Source organism: Anguilla anguilla, chromosome 15 (assembly GCF_013347855.1).
Source record: "Anguilla anguilla isolate fAngAng1 chromosome 15, fAngAng1.pri, whole genome shotgun sequence".
NCBI lineage: Eukaryota > Metazoa > Chordata > Actinopteri > Anguilliformes > Anguillidae > Anguilla > Anguilla anguilla.
The window spans coordinates 36,740,741-36,757,819 of NC_049215.1; the positions used below are offsets into that span (position 1 = coordinate 36,740,741).

The 17,079-nt window shown below is 43.0% G+C and overlaps 1 long non-coding RNA gene across 1 annotated transcript; it reads right to left on the reverse strand.

Annotated features, from left to right (window-relative positions):
* Positions 1-6,460: 6,460 nt before the first annotated feature.
* LOC118213687 lies at positions 6,461-11,169 on the reverse strand. The gene is made up of 3 exons (XR_004762486.1): positions 10,824-11,169; positions 7,521-7,838; positions 6,461-7,397 (listed from the first exon to the last, which is right to left on the reverse strand). It is a non-coding gene; the product is annotated as an uncharacterized LOC118213687 (long non-coding RNA).
* Between the last annotated feature and the right edge of the window lie 5,910 nt (positions 11,170-17,079).

Here is a 17,079-nt window from a genome sequence, read left to right on the forward strand (position 1 = left end):
CAGTAAAAAAATAAATGTTTTTAATTTTGTAAAGGTTTAGGTTGGAATTGACAGATCGTAATTACCTGCTAATGAAATGGTTCAAACCCAGAGCAGTTTTAAAGATTATGTCTTTTGCTTATTTAAAATGTTAAATAATGGCTAAACGTGCTGGGTTTGTAAAGTTTTTATATGATTTCCCTACAAGTTGCAGTGTGGCATGACAGTGTCTTCTCACATTTGAGATTCTTGCCTTTGCGCAATTCAAGAGAGCAAAACTCCAAATATGCGTTTTCTATCTATAGTGAGTAATTTTATCCTACAGACCTTTTTATTCTGCTTTTTAATTTATTATTTTTGTGTGTGTGTTTTTACAGTTTAGACAAACATTTTTTCATCATGAAAAAGACTGCTCTCTGTGTTTGAATGTAGACTGGCATTCACTTGCCCTACACATCTCATGTTAGGTCATTGTAGTTGTGCAGGTTTTTTTTTTCTTCTTGGTTCCAGAAAACATTGAAGGGATTATGTCTAATGATCCATCAAAGATTTGGAGTGAAGTCTGTTGAAGACATGAAGCAAATGGCCATGTTGTTTCCTCTGTAGTTGGTTTGAATAAGCATGAATGTATGATGGTAAACAGGAATAAGCATGAATGTATGATGGTAAACAGAATCAGTGCCGTGAAAGGACACTCCCCTGGAGAAACGGTTTGATAAGTTGCTCTTTCCCGGAGGCTTTTTGTGGCGAGACAGCAAATCTGTCTTCACCGAGCTTCCGGGACGGCTTCCAGAACAGCTACAACTGTGCAATCCTGAATTAGGGTTTGATTCTGAGATACGAGGCCGGCGTGATCTGGGAGAGGAGAGCAGTAGTCCTCATTTTAAAAAAAGAGGGGGGGGGGGGGGAGAGTGTGCCTCTAGGAGCCTTGGACACCCTGAAGATGATTTGGTTCCCTCCTTTAGACATAAAGCAACTTGTGAATCAACTGCACTGAAGGAACCAGGTGTAAAAAAAGAAAAAGAAAAAAAGCTTATGCTTGTGAAATAGCAGGGAAGGCACCCTATAACTCTTTTTATTAACTCTTAAAGTTTACTTTGTCCCCAAATCTTCAATAATGCATCCATGTAATCTACTGTATACCTTATGTCAGGGGGGTTTGAGGTGTGCTTTCTCAAGGCATGTACCACAGATTGGAAAAGGTAGGAGAGAGAAGGGTTGTACAACCTTCAAACGTATGTGAAAGTAAGTAAAGTTCAACAGTAACCTTAAAAACTGAAGAATGAGAACATTCTTTAAACCGGTGTAAACCGGTCTGAACAGACATGGTTACTAGCAGGAAATGCAGTCTTATGACTCTTGGGGTTCAGGTAAAAAGGGGGGGGGGGGGGGGGTCACGCCTTCATGCAGGTTAAGTTTGTTATGTTTCCCAGAATACATCTGAATGGCGTGTTTCCATGGAGTGCATTTTAGGTTATTAGGTTATCTGACAAATTCAACAAGGAAACTGTGGCCCCCACGGGGAAGTAGAACAGATATCTCTGTGGTACAGGGCCGGGAGGCCAACCTCAGACCGGGGGGTCTATATTCAAACTTCTGTGCCCCGCCCCGCCCGCCCCCCCCCCCCCCCCCCCCCCCCCCCCCCCATCACCACACACCTAAAGCATTTCTTCTTTCCTGGGTTCCTCCCTCATGAAATGTTTTTGTTTATAAATAGTGCGCTTTGAGCATGTTTAAAGGAAAAGAAACTGAAGATAGCTGGACTGTCTGTCTGTCATTGAGAGAACTGCCGATCTCGACTAAGTTGTGGTGGAACCGGACTGCGTCTGGTGCACCTTTTAATTTAAAATAAAAAAGTTCCTTTCCTCCTTACTTTAGCGGAGGAAAGAGAGAAAATGCACTAAATGAATTTATTTATTTGGTATGAATAGCATAATTCAGTGGCAGTTCATCTGTTTCAAAACATGAATGTGTGTTTAATGTGTGTAGTCCTTTGTTTTGTAGTTTTGGGCAGATAAGCTGCTCCTAGCTGTGGCTGTACTGTAGATCTTCCACGCTTTTTCACCAACACACCGGTGCTCCTTTCTCCTCGCTGAAACGGAGCGGTTTCTCGACACAGAAACTGCTGGATTTGTATATTTTCTTGTTGACAATTTTGTGTGCAAATGCCTAAAGCAGAAGATTATGTTAGTTGGGAAGGATTTCAAGTTACATTCTCAAAAACAGTATGTTTTATGTCCTTGTTATTTATATCACTTTAAGTAATAAAGTAAGTACTTTTCTAAAGATCTTGCTGTTCTTTTCACTGTGTGAATGCACAGATATAATGGGTTTGAACATGACATCAAATAAATTACTCTTAAAGGAGTCTTGCATTTGGGAGAAAAATGACAGTAATCATATGCAGCAAATAGCGGAAAAAAATAACTGGGACTGATTATTTTGTTGACTGTGTACAGAAAAATTTATCCTACATGGTTAGCTGTGTGAGGCTTACGGCCAAAATAAAAACGCTCGCAGCCATTTGGTGGACAGGCTGGAACTCATTTCTCCTGAATCATACAGAAATAAATTAAGACAATATGGTGCTGAACCCCCCCCCCCCCTCCCCCCTCCCCCCAGAAACAGACTGGGGCGCACGCAGGACGGCATGGGGCTCCATACTGAGCCCCCCACCCCCCCCACCCCTCCCATAGAAACAGACCAAGGCCACAGGATGGGGCCCAGCATTCACATTTGTGTTCCAGACATGCAGAGATTCAGTATTCATTCTGTCCGATTGTGAGAAGGTCCGGCTCAGTGGGATTCTGGGAAATGGTGGCGATTAATAACGCTAAAATAGGCGATAATGAGGGCGGAGCCAGGCTAGCAGCTCTCCTGACAAACAGAATAACCCAAAGCCACCAGGACAGCGCCACCTACCTTCCTCCCTGCCACAGCACCACAACCTACATATCAAAAGGTGTGTTCGAACACAAGCCTGAATTTCCCAATAAATACGAGAAACAGCAACGTACCGACATTCGTGTGGTTTAAACTTTACTGGGCATTCAAGGGAAAATAGAGAAAAACACACACACAAAATAAACACTAACCCCCTTCCACCCCCCCAAAAAAACAAAAACAAAACAAACAAAAAAAAAACCCACACGTGCACCTTTGACCTTTCCTGGGCAGAGACAGGCTGCCAGAGTGTGTGTGTCTCGGAAAGGAAAGATAAGCACCACAGTGTGTTCTGCTCAGGAGTATTTATTGAAAGTAACACGAAACCATTTTCTCATTTATTGTTTTTGTTGGAATTTGATTGGATCGGAGTTGCCTTGGCAGCAGGCAGCCATGACTCCCATAGGCTCTAGGGGCCAGCAGGCTGGTTGCTGCTCGTGACTCGGCACTGATACGCAAACCACAGGCAGTCTGGGAGATCGAGCACAAATAGATTGAACCTGAAGAGAATTCATCAGGAGCGTTGTGTGTGTATGGAACACATGGCCCAATAGATGTCAATCCAGCAGGCTGGACGGGGAATTTGGAACGTTTGCCCGTGCCAATAACAGAGCACTCTTATTATTGATCGTTTTGCATGCGGCACTTAATCATAGCTCAGAGAAATCCCTCATTCCCAGTCCTGCGGTTTGTGAAAATGAGCCAAGCTGGACACACAGCGGGGAGCTGAAGGCCTCCTGCAGCTGCATATCCAAACAGAACCACGCCGGCCAAAATCAGAGGCTTTCTCCACAAGCAGAGGCTTTCTCCAAAAGCAGAGGCCTTCTCGAAAATCATTTTTAGACCTACTCTCTATTGGTTGGCTAAAGATTTAGAATCAAACTAATAGCCATAATTAAACTTCTATGGATAGATTCTGTCGATTTGCACAGGATGAAACCTAAGAAGGGATATAAATCCTTTAAAGCCAGCATTGGCAGGGTGCCAAAAGGACATTTCTAGTGCAGCACCCATATTTTACATGTACATCTTAAGTCAATTTATTGGACAAATACTGCTGAAGTGGCACGATTCCAGCTCTTGGCATGCAGGAGACCTTGTTATATCACACTGTACTAAAGCGCTGCCAAGAACGCAATGTGCAAGTCCTGCCTCTAATATCCACTGTGTGCTACCTCTATAATATCCACTGTGTGCTGCCTCTATAATATCCACTGTGTGCCTCTATAATATCCACTGTGTGCTACCTCTATAATATCCACTTTGAGCCTCTATAATATCCACTGTGTGCTGCCTCTATAATATCCACTGTGTGCCTCTATAATATCCACTGTGTGCTACCTCTATAATATCCACTGTGTGTCTCTGTAATATCCACTGTGTGTCTCTATAATATCCACTGTGTGTCTCTATAATATCCACTGTGTCTCTGTAATATCCACTGTGTGTCTCTATAATATCCACTGTGTGTCTCTATAATATCCACTGTGTGTCTCTGTAATATCCACTGTGTGTCTCTATAATATCCACTGTGTGTCTCTATAATATCCACTGTGTGCTGCCTCTATAATATCCACTGTGTGCCTCTATAATATCCACTGTGTGTGTCTATAATATCCACTGTGTGTCTCTATAATATCCACTGTGTGTCTCTATAATATCCACTGTGTGCTGCCTCTATAATATCCACTGTGTGCCTCTATAATATCCACTGTGTGTGTCTATAATATCCACTGTGTGTCTCTATAATATCCACTGTGTGTCTCTATAATATCCACTGTGTGCTGCCTCTATAATATCCACTGTGTGCTGCCTCTATAATATCCACTGTGTGTCTCTATAATATCCACAGTGTGTCTCTATAATATCCACTGTGTGCCTCTATAATATCCACTGTGTGTCTCTATAATATCCACTGTGTGCCTCTATAATATCCACTGTGTGTCTCTATATTATCCACTGTATGTCTCTGTAATATCCACGGTGTGTCTCTAATATCCACAGTGTGCAGAAGTATATAAAAGGGGATTCTGGCAGAGCAGCACATTCCTCTGGTATTTTATTACTCACATGTGCAGGGGGCACAGAGAGTTCCAGCAATGAAACCAAAGCACCTGAATTAGGGCTTTTGGCAGTTAAAGATATCGTTCTGACATAATTTTAAAAATCTGTTCTGTAAAAACATTAAATTATCCATTGGCATCTGAAAAGAGAAGGGACTTCTCACTATATTTTAACCCTGTGGGAGGAGCCAGAGGTTCAGTCCTCATTACTAAAACCAGCAGCTGCACTCTGAAGGAGAGGCTTGCTGAGTAATGCCTGTTGGGGTCAAAGGTCACACTGGCAGAACACAGTTGTCTCTGTACACTAGAGTTTAATTGGTTCTGGTCAAAATGACCTGATCAGACCAGTGATAAAATATACAGGCTCTATTTCCGCCTTTAGAAACAGTCATTTAGTCCTTTATAAATATACTCAGTAAATCCCATCAATTTGCAGATGTTTGGCATGTTCAAACACATTCCCAGGTGTTCAATTTCAGGTTCTTAATAAAATATAAAAGAATGTTGTTAGAAAGAAATGCAATAAGTATGATAGTTACACTTAATCATTACAAGATTTGCCCATGAGCTGCTCCACAATGGAATAAAAATAACAATAATAATAATAATATCAGCAAGAAAAGTCTTCATCGGGGAGAGTCAACTTTTCCTGCGTGAACGAACTCAGTGGGCGGGGTTTTTATGTGCTTTAGAGGTAAAGAGGAAACAGACTCAGTGGGCGGGGTTTTTATGTGCTTTAGAGGTAAAGAGGAAACTGACTCAGTGGGCTGGGTTTTTATGTGCTTTAAAGGTAAAGAGGAAACAGACTCAGTGGGCGGGGTTTTTATGTGCTTTAGAGGTAAAGAGGAAACAGGCTCAGTGGGCGGGGTTTTTATGTGCTTTAGAGGTAAAGAGGAAACAGGCTCAGTGGGCAGGGTTTTTATGTGCTTTAGAGGTAAAGAGGAAACAGACTCAGTGGGCGGGGTTTTTATGTGCTTTAGAGGTAAAGAGGAAACAGACTCAGTGGGCTGGGTTTTTATGTGCTTTAAAGGTAAAGAGGAAACAGACTCAGTGGGCGGGGTTTTTATGTGCTTTAGAGGTAAAGAGGAAACAGGCTCAGTGGGCGGGGTTTTTATGTGCTTTAGAGGTAAAGAGGAAACAGGCTCAGTGGGCAGGGTTTTTATGTGCTTTAGAGGTAAAGAGGAAACAGACTCAGTGGGCGGGGTTTTTATGTGCTTTAGAGGTAAAGAGGAAACAGGCTCAGGGAGCAGCTGTGAGTGTCAGGCACATCGAGTGAGAGTGTGTTAGGTTGCTTAGCAGTGTGCACTCACACTCTTCCCTTGCTGACTAAGCCCAACCAGCAGTGTTTATGGGTGGCAAACTGGCTGTGTTGGTTTTTTTTTTAATCTGTCTCTTGACAACAAGCCCTGGTTTTAACAGCTGACCATTTTAGGGCCCGTAAAAACACTAATCATTTCCGTACCTTTCTCTACAAATGAAAGTCAAATTAGGCCATTTTAATAACAACACACTTTCAAGAAATCGTGGAAAAAAGCACATCAAAAGTAAAATAAAGAAATAAATTCCTTTGTCTGCTTCTCAGTGAAAGTGTGTGTGTCAACTCCCCACCCCCTAATTTTGGTCTGTCCTGAAGCAGGAATGCCTGGAGGTAAGCAGGTTCTGTATTCGATGCCTGGAGAGGGCCCAGCTGATGAAAGTGGTCTAGCACATTACAGGTCAGGCTTGGCCCAGTCCTTTTAATGTATTATTTGGCAGCAATTTACTTCAGCCTCCCTAAAAATAACCAACTGAAGGCCTGAAAAATAATGACTGCATGCTATCCATGCCAGCTTCATGTTCATACTGCACGCGTAGCACACACCGCAGGTCTTCAAAACATAACCCAACTCATTCCTCAGAACATTTCATTTCAATCCAAGATCATTAAAGATGTATATGGGTTATGTTATTCAAACAATGATTAAAACAAACTGTCAGCAAACGTTAGATGTTAGCATGATGCCAGATGCGTGCTTTTGGTGGCGGGGTCCTTAATAATTAAATCATAGTTAAAAGGCTGAAAACACAGCAGGTAAAAATGTGAGCAGAACATGGTTTCCTTTCAAAATCTGTAAAGAAGTTCAGGCAAGAATAATATCTCCCCAGAACCGAGATCAAATGCTGTAATGCAATCTGGCTGGTAAAGGGGTCACTGGCTTGGGGGGCGGTATCCCTGGAAGGTGTTGCTCTCGTATCAGTTGCATGAATGCCTCTATCTGAAGCCACACCTTTCTTTTCACAGAGCTGCACAACCAGAGGCTACGGTTTACCAAGAAGCAAAACCAACATCAACAAATGTTGGGTGATGTAAGGACCGGTAGCAAAATCGATGTTGTGTCCTCGTCGAGTGATCTCATGCTTCTGGAAACCACCCTGAAACCCAGGACTCAAATTACAAAGAGACCTGCATGCTGGTCGTCTGTGGTTACAAGCACATGTCCCTCAGGGTGGCGAGAACCTACAATTACTCCATATTAATAGCCCTCTCACACTTACCTCCGGACCAGGATCGGTTCAGCACCACGGACAGCGCAGGCCAAACCGGTGCAATCAATCATGGTGGGCTGGCTCCATCTTGACTGGACGCCCCTGGCTGCTTCGTTCAGTTAATCGCAGCGAGGGTCAGCTGTTCTTCTCGCCGCACGGCTGCTGACTGCCATTCTGATCCCGATGTTTGCGTGTAGTGACGCGTGTAGATGTTCATGATCTGGACCCCCCCTCTTCAGCAGCAGTAACTCAGGTCTCATTTGGGCTCTGGCCCCCAGGGACAGGCTCTGCAGCGTTGGGACACTTGGGGGCTTTCTTCATTTACGTCTGAATGAACAAAGAAGGTTCGGAAATTTTTGTCACTTTTTTTTCCCGTAAATTAAAGCTATCAGTTTACATAAAAACACCTCGTTCCTGACTTTCTCCTCGTCCTCTGGGCCTCCACCCCGTACTGTTCTCCAGCATCTCTTCCCCTCATTTCAAACATTACAATCACCTGTACCCCACACGTTCAAATCATGGCTGTGCTCATTTTTGCTGTTCTACAGCTAAAGTTTTCACTCATGACTAACTGTTGAATACCAATCAAAGTAAACTGATCTACACCGTTATATACATTCTACTGATTGTCTTATTATTGTATTTATTTATTTATTGCTGCAGAGTCCAGTGTTTATGCAGTAAAATGCAGGAGGAATTTCTCGAAGGTGCCTTGGACTGTATCAGTTTACCCACCAGACAATGTCGGTGATGAGCTGGGCAAAAACCAAATAGAAAATAACGTAAAAACAGGAAATGTTGTGGTCGGACGGAGTCACAGAAGGAATATGGCCAGCTGACTCACACAGATGGCCAGAGTCCCACCCGGGTCCCAGGGTGAATGAATGGGGTGCCTTGTGTCTAGCAGAGGTGGTGCATTGTGGGATCGAACAGAGTTGATGATTCAGATTTAATACGCCTAAAACCCAATTAGTCAGTAATCGCTCTACTTGGATTATGGCGTATCAACACAGTTTAAAGCACGACATAATTTCCCAAAACAAAATCTCCAAGTGGAAATATTTGCTCATGTAAGAAGCCCTTCCATGTGCTATCTGACGCGGTGCAGTATATAATGCTGAATTCCACAGCTTTATGCCTCACTGTAAGCCCTCGGGGGGGGGGGGGGGGGGGGGGGGGGGGATTAGTCTGCTTACTGTTTTTATGGGAAATACCTACTTTGAAGGGGGCTAAAATAAAATATAGCTCAATAAAATATTGTGCATTCTGTACTGTTACTTAACATGTGTCCTCTGACTCTGAAATGAGTCATAGTCTCTCTGAAAGATGTAGAGTTCTCTTTAAATGGCAGTTTAAGATTTAGTTTATCTTCAGAATGACTGAGCCGCTCAGTTGTGTGAGCGTGCATGCGCGTGTGTGTGTGCGCGTGTGTGTGCATGCGTGCGTGTGTGTGCGTGCGTGCGTGTGTGCGTGCGTGAGTGCAGGCAGACGCATGCATTCGCACACATGCAGCACACACACATATGCATGCACGCACACACACCAGTGACTCCAATGCAACAAAACAAGTGTCAGACATTTTGTGGAAATACTGATGCAGCGTGGTGAATAAGAGCCAGGTTTTCTGCTCGCCTTTGAGACCGTAAGGGCTTCACTTACACAGAGGAAGCACTTCTGCCTCCTGTAGTCCGCAATAAATCCATGTCTAGTCAACCCATGTCTCTAAAGACCACTTGGCAGGAAGCGCATGAATGCGGTCCTTCAGAACCATCACAGCCTCACGGCCTTAACTATGGATTCATTTCCCCTCAGAGCAAGCAGTACTCCAACTTTTCATCTTCTGAAGCCGAACCCATTTACTCCGTTATCTGCGCTCAAATGCACTAATTCCTATTGATTTACTGTGGGAAAATGTCCTTTAAAACATCGCATCGCAGTTGTACAGGAGCAAAACACTTATGACAGTAAGACCATCCCAGTGGTTACTATAGCGAAATATTAGCCGGCCACTCGGTCTTTTCAATCACGATGACGAGAAACAGAATGTTCCGTCTTAGTTCAAAACAATTTAGATGATTAAGAAATATATAAAGAGGTTTTGGTTACATCTTACTGCCGTATTACCAAGACTGACAGATCCCATCCTTGCCGACTTTAAGAGCCCCGATTTTCTGCATGAAAAGAACACTTAGCTGACAGAATCACTTTGACAGACAGAGAACTCCCCATCTTTACAGAGACCTCAAGGAACTCTTTTCCGACAGATGGATTTACTAAACCGCTGGAATTAGAGTACAAAACTGTTGTTTTTTCCCCCTGCAAGAGTAGCTATAAGCACATATTGGATTTCTCAAATGTAAATTTGATACAAGTCATTTCAGGTAGCCTGAATTTATCCAAGAGCAGCCAAATACTACAAAGGCTTTAACAACGGATCACACATACCGCAATCTGCTGGTCTATTACAGCTGAACGCTTTAATAGAAGCTCACATCTTAGAACCTTTTGCAATAAGGCTATATTTGCATACAATGAGCATGGCGCTCAACAGCACCGTCTGAACATACAGTACATCGTAGCGAGGTAGACCGAGGACAGAAAACCGTTCTCAGAATTGTGTTTTTCATGGAGCTCGTTGGGTAATTTGCTGCGTACATTACATTGCATAATTTATTTCCTTGCACAGGCTGGCTGAGGTTTTCTCTACTGGTTTTCAAACCTAAAACCTTGTATCAACAGATCTTGACTGATAGCGGTAGTTGTAGCAATCATATTTAAATGAAGAAATTGAGTAAAAGGCTTCATTCTATGAAATAATTTATGAAGAATGTTTCTTGGTGGTGAATTCAGAAATGAGCACGATTATGTCGTTTATTATTATACACAATTACTCTAAAAAATGCGCCGTAGTGTAGAGCCTGGAGAGACGAGCCTGCCAGTTCACTCCCTGGCCTTGATGAGCCAAGGCTTCTAACGTGTTTCAGTAAATATCCAGCGGTCTAAACGGATATCTAAAATTCAAGCTATTGCGTGTAAAATGTGCTGTGAACCCTTTCCCAAAAGTTGCCGTTTCGCTGGCTCGCCGTTTTCCATACCTCCGTAATGCTTTCCCAAGACTAACTAGCAACCAAGAACTTGGGAGAACATCCCAAACCAAATCGTCTACTGTGTAGTGGTTGGCGTGTCGAGGGTGCAAAACCAAAAGGCAGTTTTAAATCTGTCGATTCCCCCCCCTCCCCCCCCCCCCCCCCCCCCCCCCCCCCCCCCCCCCCCCCCCCCCCCCCCCCCCCCCCCCCCCCCCCCCGCGCTTACCGCGTTTCCCGAGCCCAGTCTTCAGGCCTCTTGATCGGTACATTGTCGGCCCTTGGTTGTAGTTTGTCTATTCAGTTGTAATATGCAATTAATTTTTGTGATGTACTTGGCTGGGCAGAGATTAGGCAGGTGCACAGGAAAGGGGACAAGCCAACCAGGAATGAGGGGAAAAATCAAATAGACGCCAAACTCCTGATAGAAAAAAAACCCCAGCGGGACCAAGGCGAACTGATCGGCACGGCCATGAGCAAACGCTTCCTAAACTGCAGTACTGCACGTAAAACTCATTTTCAATCCAATTTGTGTGGCCTTCAGAACTCGTTTGCTCAACTATCATTTTAAACCACCCGCCATATCCGCTTCCGATAACTACCCCAGTCCTGACCTTCTCCTTTTGAGCATGCGCAAAAGGAAGGTTTAACGTCCATTTTACGTCCTGTGGCACATGCCAAAATAAAAGTAAACAAAATATAACAAAAAAGGTGTACAAGTCGGTCTTGAAAGTATCCATAGCCTGGATACTCCTAACATGGTTTGTCACTCAAGCAAGTGAATTTTTTTTTTTTTTTTGCACACTGCCCGTTGTCTTCCCCCTGCCGCGGGCCGTGTCTGTGATCCACGCCGGGACGCTGGAATGATTCAGAGAAGAGGTTGTGCCAGGACAGGTCACGTTATGATTTAGGTCAGAGACAACACCGCTCCCGGCTTCCCAGACTTCGCAAACCGACAGCCGGCACACCCTAACCGGAATGTCAGGGCCATATGGTCCTGATTTTCCCCCGCAATCTGCTCTCAGATTGGAAGGACTTAAATCCACCGAGATGGCCACGGCTCAGTTCCTTTCAGATATTTGTTTGTACAGATCGTTGCATAAAAAGCTTATGGAACATAGGAAGAGACTTACTCTAACCAGCCGGGGTAATTTAATTTTGCTCCATGTAGTCCCTTAAATGGGTCGAATAAATAAATAAATTAAACGATTGCTGCAGCATTACCAATGCAAATTGCAAATACCTAATTTTAAAACCTTCCACTCAAAGGAGATGAGTTATATTACATTTAGAATTTAGAAAGCTCTGCCATTTCTCTTTTCTTTGACCTCGTTATGGTCTTAAACAGGCCTGTTTAGGGTTGACCACCCCTCCCTTGTTAATCAAAACCATGCGTACAATGAGAAATATCCTTTTGGCATTAGACATGATCTGAGTGACTCAATAATATATTTGTCCAAAGCAATACCTTGATTCAACAGTTTAATTTCATATTTTCAGAAAAGAATCCTCCCTTTTAAATGACAGGGGTTTTCCAACCCAAACTCAGTCTGGGTACTTTACTGTGCTGGAGTGTGAGAAGACATCGTATGCAGTTGCAAAGTCCATATCTGCAATTTTGATCTGTATTGGTATTCCAAACTGGGGCAAGATTTTGCTCTGCAAACAATCACCAGGTTTTCTGCACATTGTGCATGAGGCTTGGTGCTGATCGGTGCCTTATCACGGAATCACTCAGGTTTCACATTCATGTTGTCTTTTATCATTCTGGTTTCGTAACATCGCATGTCAGATCTGCAGTTATTTATTTCAGTTCCATGCAGAGGCTGTTCTTGTGTTTTCATTCTGAAGTATGTCCCGTTGCTTTAGTGTACATTAGTTTTCCAGTTGCTGTGAATGTGTGTTTCAGAGGAACATTTCCTCTGTGGTTGTTTGGGAAGCAGGCTGCTTGGTCGCTTGTGTCTCTAAATGAGTGGTTTTAAATGTGCACAGGATTTAGGGATGCCTTGCCATTGTTACTGGGTGGACCATCCTAAGACTGCTGCTGTCTGATAGCACCTGTGGGATAATCTTTAATATAGACCTGCATTGACAAAAATAAATAAATAAATTGGAAATTGAAATGGTTAATGGTCAACAAAGTTAGCACTACTGCTACAGCAGAGGTAAAAGCTGCAGATTCACTCCTGTGCTGAAGGTTTCAGATTGTCCAGCTCCCAAAGGCCCACTGGTTTAGAACTGCTTAAATACTTATTTACAGGATGTGCAGGTTAGAGTACAACACTATTCTGAATAATTCTAAATGCTAAATATATTTAATAAAAAATTTCTTTTACAGATGTGACAAGCTCAGATTTTTTTTTTAAAACAGCAGATTATACAAACAATTTTTTTTCGCTGTGGTTTTCACAGCTTGATCGTTTAATCAGTGAAAACTCCTTTTTGGTTCAATGCCAAGAGTGGCCTGTAGTGATTAGAGTCTGAATTTCATGCCAGTTGTTCTGCTGTTCTGCTGTTCTGTGCCAGCGCAGTCTGCTGTTCTGTGCACAGTCTGCTGTTCTGTGTGCAGTCTGCTGTTCTGTGCCAGCACAGTCTGCTGTTCTGTGCACAATCTGCTGTTCTGTGCACAGTCTGCTGTTCTGTGCGCAGTCTGCTGTTCTGTTCCAGCGCAGTCTGCTGTTCTGTGCCAGTGCAGTCTGCTGTTCTGTTCCAGCGCAGTCTGCTGTTCTGTGCCAGCGCAGTCTGCTGTTCTGTGCGCAGTCTGCTATTCTGTGCGCAATCTGTTGTTCTGTGTGCAGTCTGCTGTTCTGTGCGCAGTTTGCTGTTCTGTGCTAGCGCAGTCTGCTGTTCTGTGCGCAGTCTGCTGTTCTGTGTGCAGTCTGCTGTTCTGTGTGCAGTCTGCTGTTCCAGCGCAGTCTGCTCTTCTGTGTGCAGTCTGCTCTTCTGTGTGCAGTCTGCTGTTCTGTGTGCAGTCTGCTGTTCCAGCGCAGTCTGCTGTTCTGTGCGCAGTCTGCTGTTCTGTGCTGTTCTTGAACAGCACTCAAACTCTGCTGGGTTCCACATGATAAGTTGACATTTTTACCCATTTAATATTTCATTGAATCTCACCTGCTGAAATTGAACATTTTTTAAAGCAAAATTATAATTTTAAGTGCTTTTAAAGAATAATAAAATGAAAATATGTTGCTTGTGTAAGTGTTCAGACCCCTCAGATGTGTTGGAAGCAGCTCTCAGTGGTATAATAACAGCTGTACATGTGTATAATTATTTGTACTGGTCTGGCTGCGGATGCCTTTCACTCTTGGTTTTTGGCTGGCTTACTCAAGCTCTCTCAAGTTGCGGGAACATCTTACGGAACACAGTTTTGATGTTGTACCTCAGATTTCTGATGGGGCTTGGGTCAGATTTTTCGGATGGAGGTTTGATCTGCTGCAGTGTGGCTTCGGCCCTGTGCTGCGGATCTCTGGGTTGTCGAATGGCAGTTTTTCCACCACTGCGCTTCACTGTAGGAAAGATTTTATATTTGCTTTATTTTGCTATATTTCATACAGTGCATCATATTTGCACCAGACTTTTTGGATTTTGACCTAAGATCTCTATTTTGTCTCATCCGACCACAAAACCTTTTCCAACTCTTCTGCTTCCTTGCCAACCCCAGGTGAGCTTTGATGTGTGCTTATTTGAGTGGAGGCTCAGTTAAATCCACTCCTTGTGGGCTAGGCCTGTGCAGTGGCCTTGTACACTGATGCACATGTTCTCCATTCTCTGTTGCTCTTATAGTCAGTTTTGGCATCTTGTAAGCTCCCTACACATTCCGTGTTTGTGTTTGGAGAGTTCCCCTCACCTCTGTGCCTTTGATAGCCTTGTCCTTATCAAGCTTCGATAACGTGCCAAGAAAGCCGTTTGCTCTTCATTTGTCTGCTTTTCCTTCAAACTCACAAGCTGACTAAAGACTCTCCCAAAAACAGACATGATTACTATTATTCTGATACGATGATAATTACCTTTACTCCACGCAGACTGAGACCAGTCAGCCATTTTTCTACACTGCCAGCTCATTTAAGAGATGTTTTGCCCCTGCATTGATTTTGTGCTTGTTCGATATTTGACCTCACACCTGGCTGGGGTCGGATGCATTTGGGGCATTATTGCACTGTGCCCCTGTGGTGTCTGAGGGTAAGTAGGTCACCTTTCTGTAGAGAACAGCGTAAAACGGGATGCCGTTGTTAGAAAACCACACGCTGTTCCTGTTGATGCTCACAAAACTGCATCGGCAGCAGAGGCTTTAACCAAATATGGTGAATGTACGTTCTGAAAGGCGTTTGGGACAATTTGGGGAAAGGCCACCATTACTGCTGGTACTCTACACTCCGCTTGTGTCACCCACACACTGCACATCAAAGTCAAATCACACTTCCAATCTAAACCTGCATTGTCATTATTAGTAGTCTAAGATGTAATGTCTAGATCTAAGATCTGATTGCCTGGCAAGTTAATTGGAGTGTGAACACCAACATAGATTTTTTAAATCTGGGGCTGTTGCTAAGAGCAGGATGCTGGAGGAAAATGTTTTTATCATTTGTTTGTCAGGGGTTCATTTTTAAAAAATGAAAACATATCGTGTGGAAACCAACAGAAACTTAATTCAAATAAAAACCCATTCAACATCAAATAACTATTCAATTAATTTAGTCAATTAATTTTACATATAAATACATAACATATGTATAAATATGCATATACACACATATTAAAAATATATAAATATGCATGTGTACATATGCACACAGCGACACAATGTTCGCTAGTTAATGACAAAACTGGTGCTACAATGAAAATGAGGGCCTGGCCCTCAATTGTACCTCCGAGAATTAAATAAAGGTTATGATGATGATGATGGTGTGGGCCGTGGTCAGAAACATAAGTGCATCCACCATGTTACGTGTGCACCCAGAGTCCAAGAATAAAGCACTCATCATAAGCTGACTTGTACCAATCTAGAACCATTATACCCAGTGCGAGTAATGCACCATAATAATAATAACAATAATAATACACCATTCACATGGTGGTGCATATAATAATAATAATAATAATAATAATAATAATAATAATAATACACCATTCACATGGTGGTGCATATAATAATAATAATAATAATAATAATAATAATAATAATAATACACCATTCACATGGTGGTGCATATAATAATAATAATAATAATAATACACCATTCACATGGTGCTCCATAGGTCTCCCCTGATGAACTCCCTTGTCTCAGACTGACTGAGTCTTTGTGCTAACGAGGCTGCTATCAGGGACTTGCTTAAATAGCGCAGCTAGCAGCTAGCAGCTAACAGCTAACTGAGCCAAATGGCTGCTTCCGCACTCTGTGGCTCCCTGTGGAGATGAGAGAGAGATGCAGCAGTGGCACTGTGTGACTGGGCACTGTCCAATGTCCTGAAGGCATCCCTGCCTTTCAGAAGCAACTGGAACTGCCGTCGACAGCTGTCTGTCAAAGATGAGAGCTCTCTGCTGAGAGTAATTAACTTATTAAAAATGGTCATATTTACTTTTACATGGGATTTATTTCAATCTTTTAACAAAGGTGTACATTGTTAAAAAGGACACACACAATAAAACATTAAACTAAAAAAAAGAAGGTATTTTTGACTGCTTTAACTCTGGGTCTCTTGCACTTTACATGACCTCTCCCCATTCTCTGTTGGACATTTCAGTGCAAATCCTACATCACTCCTCCTTACACAGTCCAGCCCACTCACCTCCGGCTTTATTGGGCCCTGTGGGCTTCCATACCTGTCAGTCCTGGAGTGTGAGAGGAGGCCTCTGTTTTCCCTGAACTGGCAGTGGGGGAAATGGAAGCTTTTATCATTTTATCACTGCTCATGTTTCTGCAGGCTTAGCAGAAATCCCCTCAGCCTGCAGGAGCTGATCTCTATCGGGCTCTGCCATTTTATGGACAGATGCACTTCTGAGAATGCAAAAAGCGCTGACTTCGCAGAAAACCCCCGATAGCGTGTCAGCGGTGACACCGCAGAGCTGGGCTCTGTCCAATGGAGAGCTGATGAGTAAATTACCCAATCAGATCTGCCCTGGTGACATAAAAAAGGATTTGACTCAGCGTGGGATGCGACCTCTGAAATTACCATAAGATTTGACAGCAGATTCTAGGTCAACGATGGCTGAATAAATGGAGGTTGAATAAATGCAGTAGGTGAGGTTACAACATAATATTGGCAGTGTATACCCTGTCATTAAAAAAAATCAACAAAATATTTAAATATTTTTTAAATTTGTTGCCAACAAATAGCATGTTTGCATGGAAATCTTTTGAGGTTTTTTTTTTTTTCTAGCAATTACTTCATTATGGATCATTATGGATGGAGAGAAAAAGAACTAAAACAAGGTTTTTGGCATCATCTTATCAGAAACAGTTTTCAAAATGGAAGACTACACCACTATA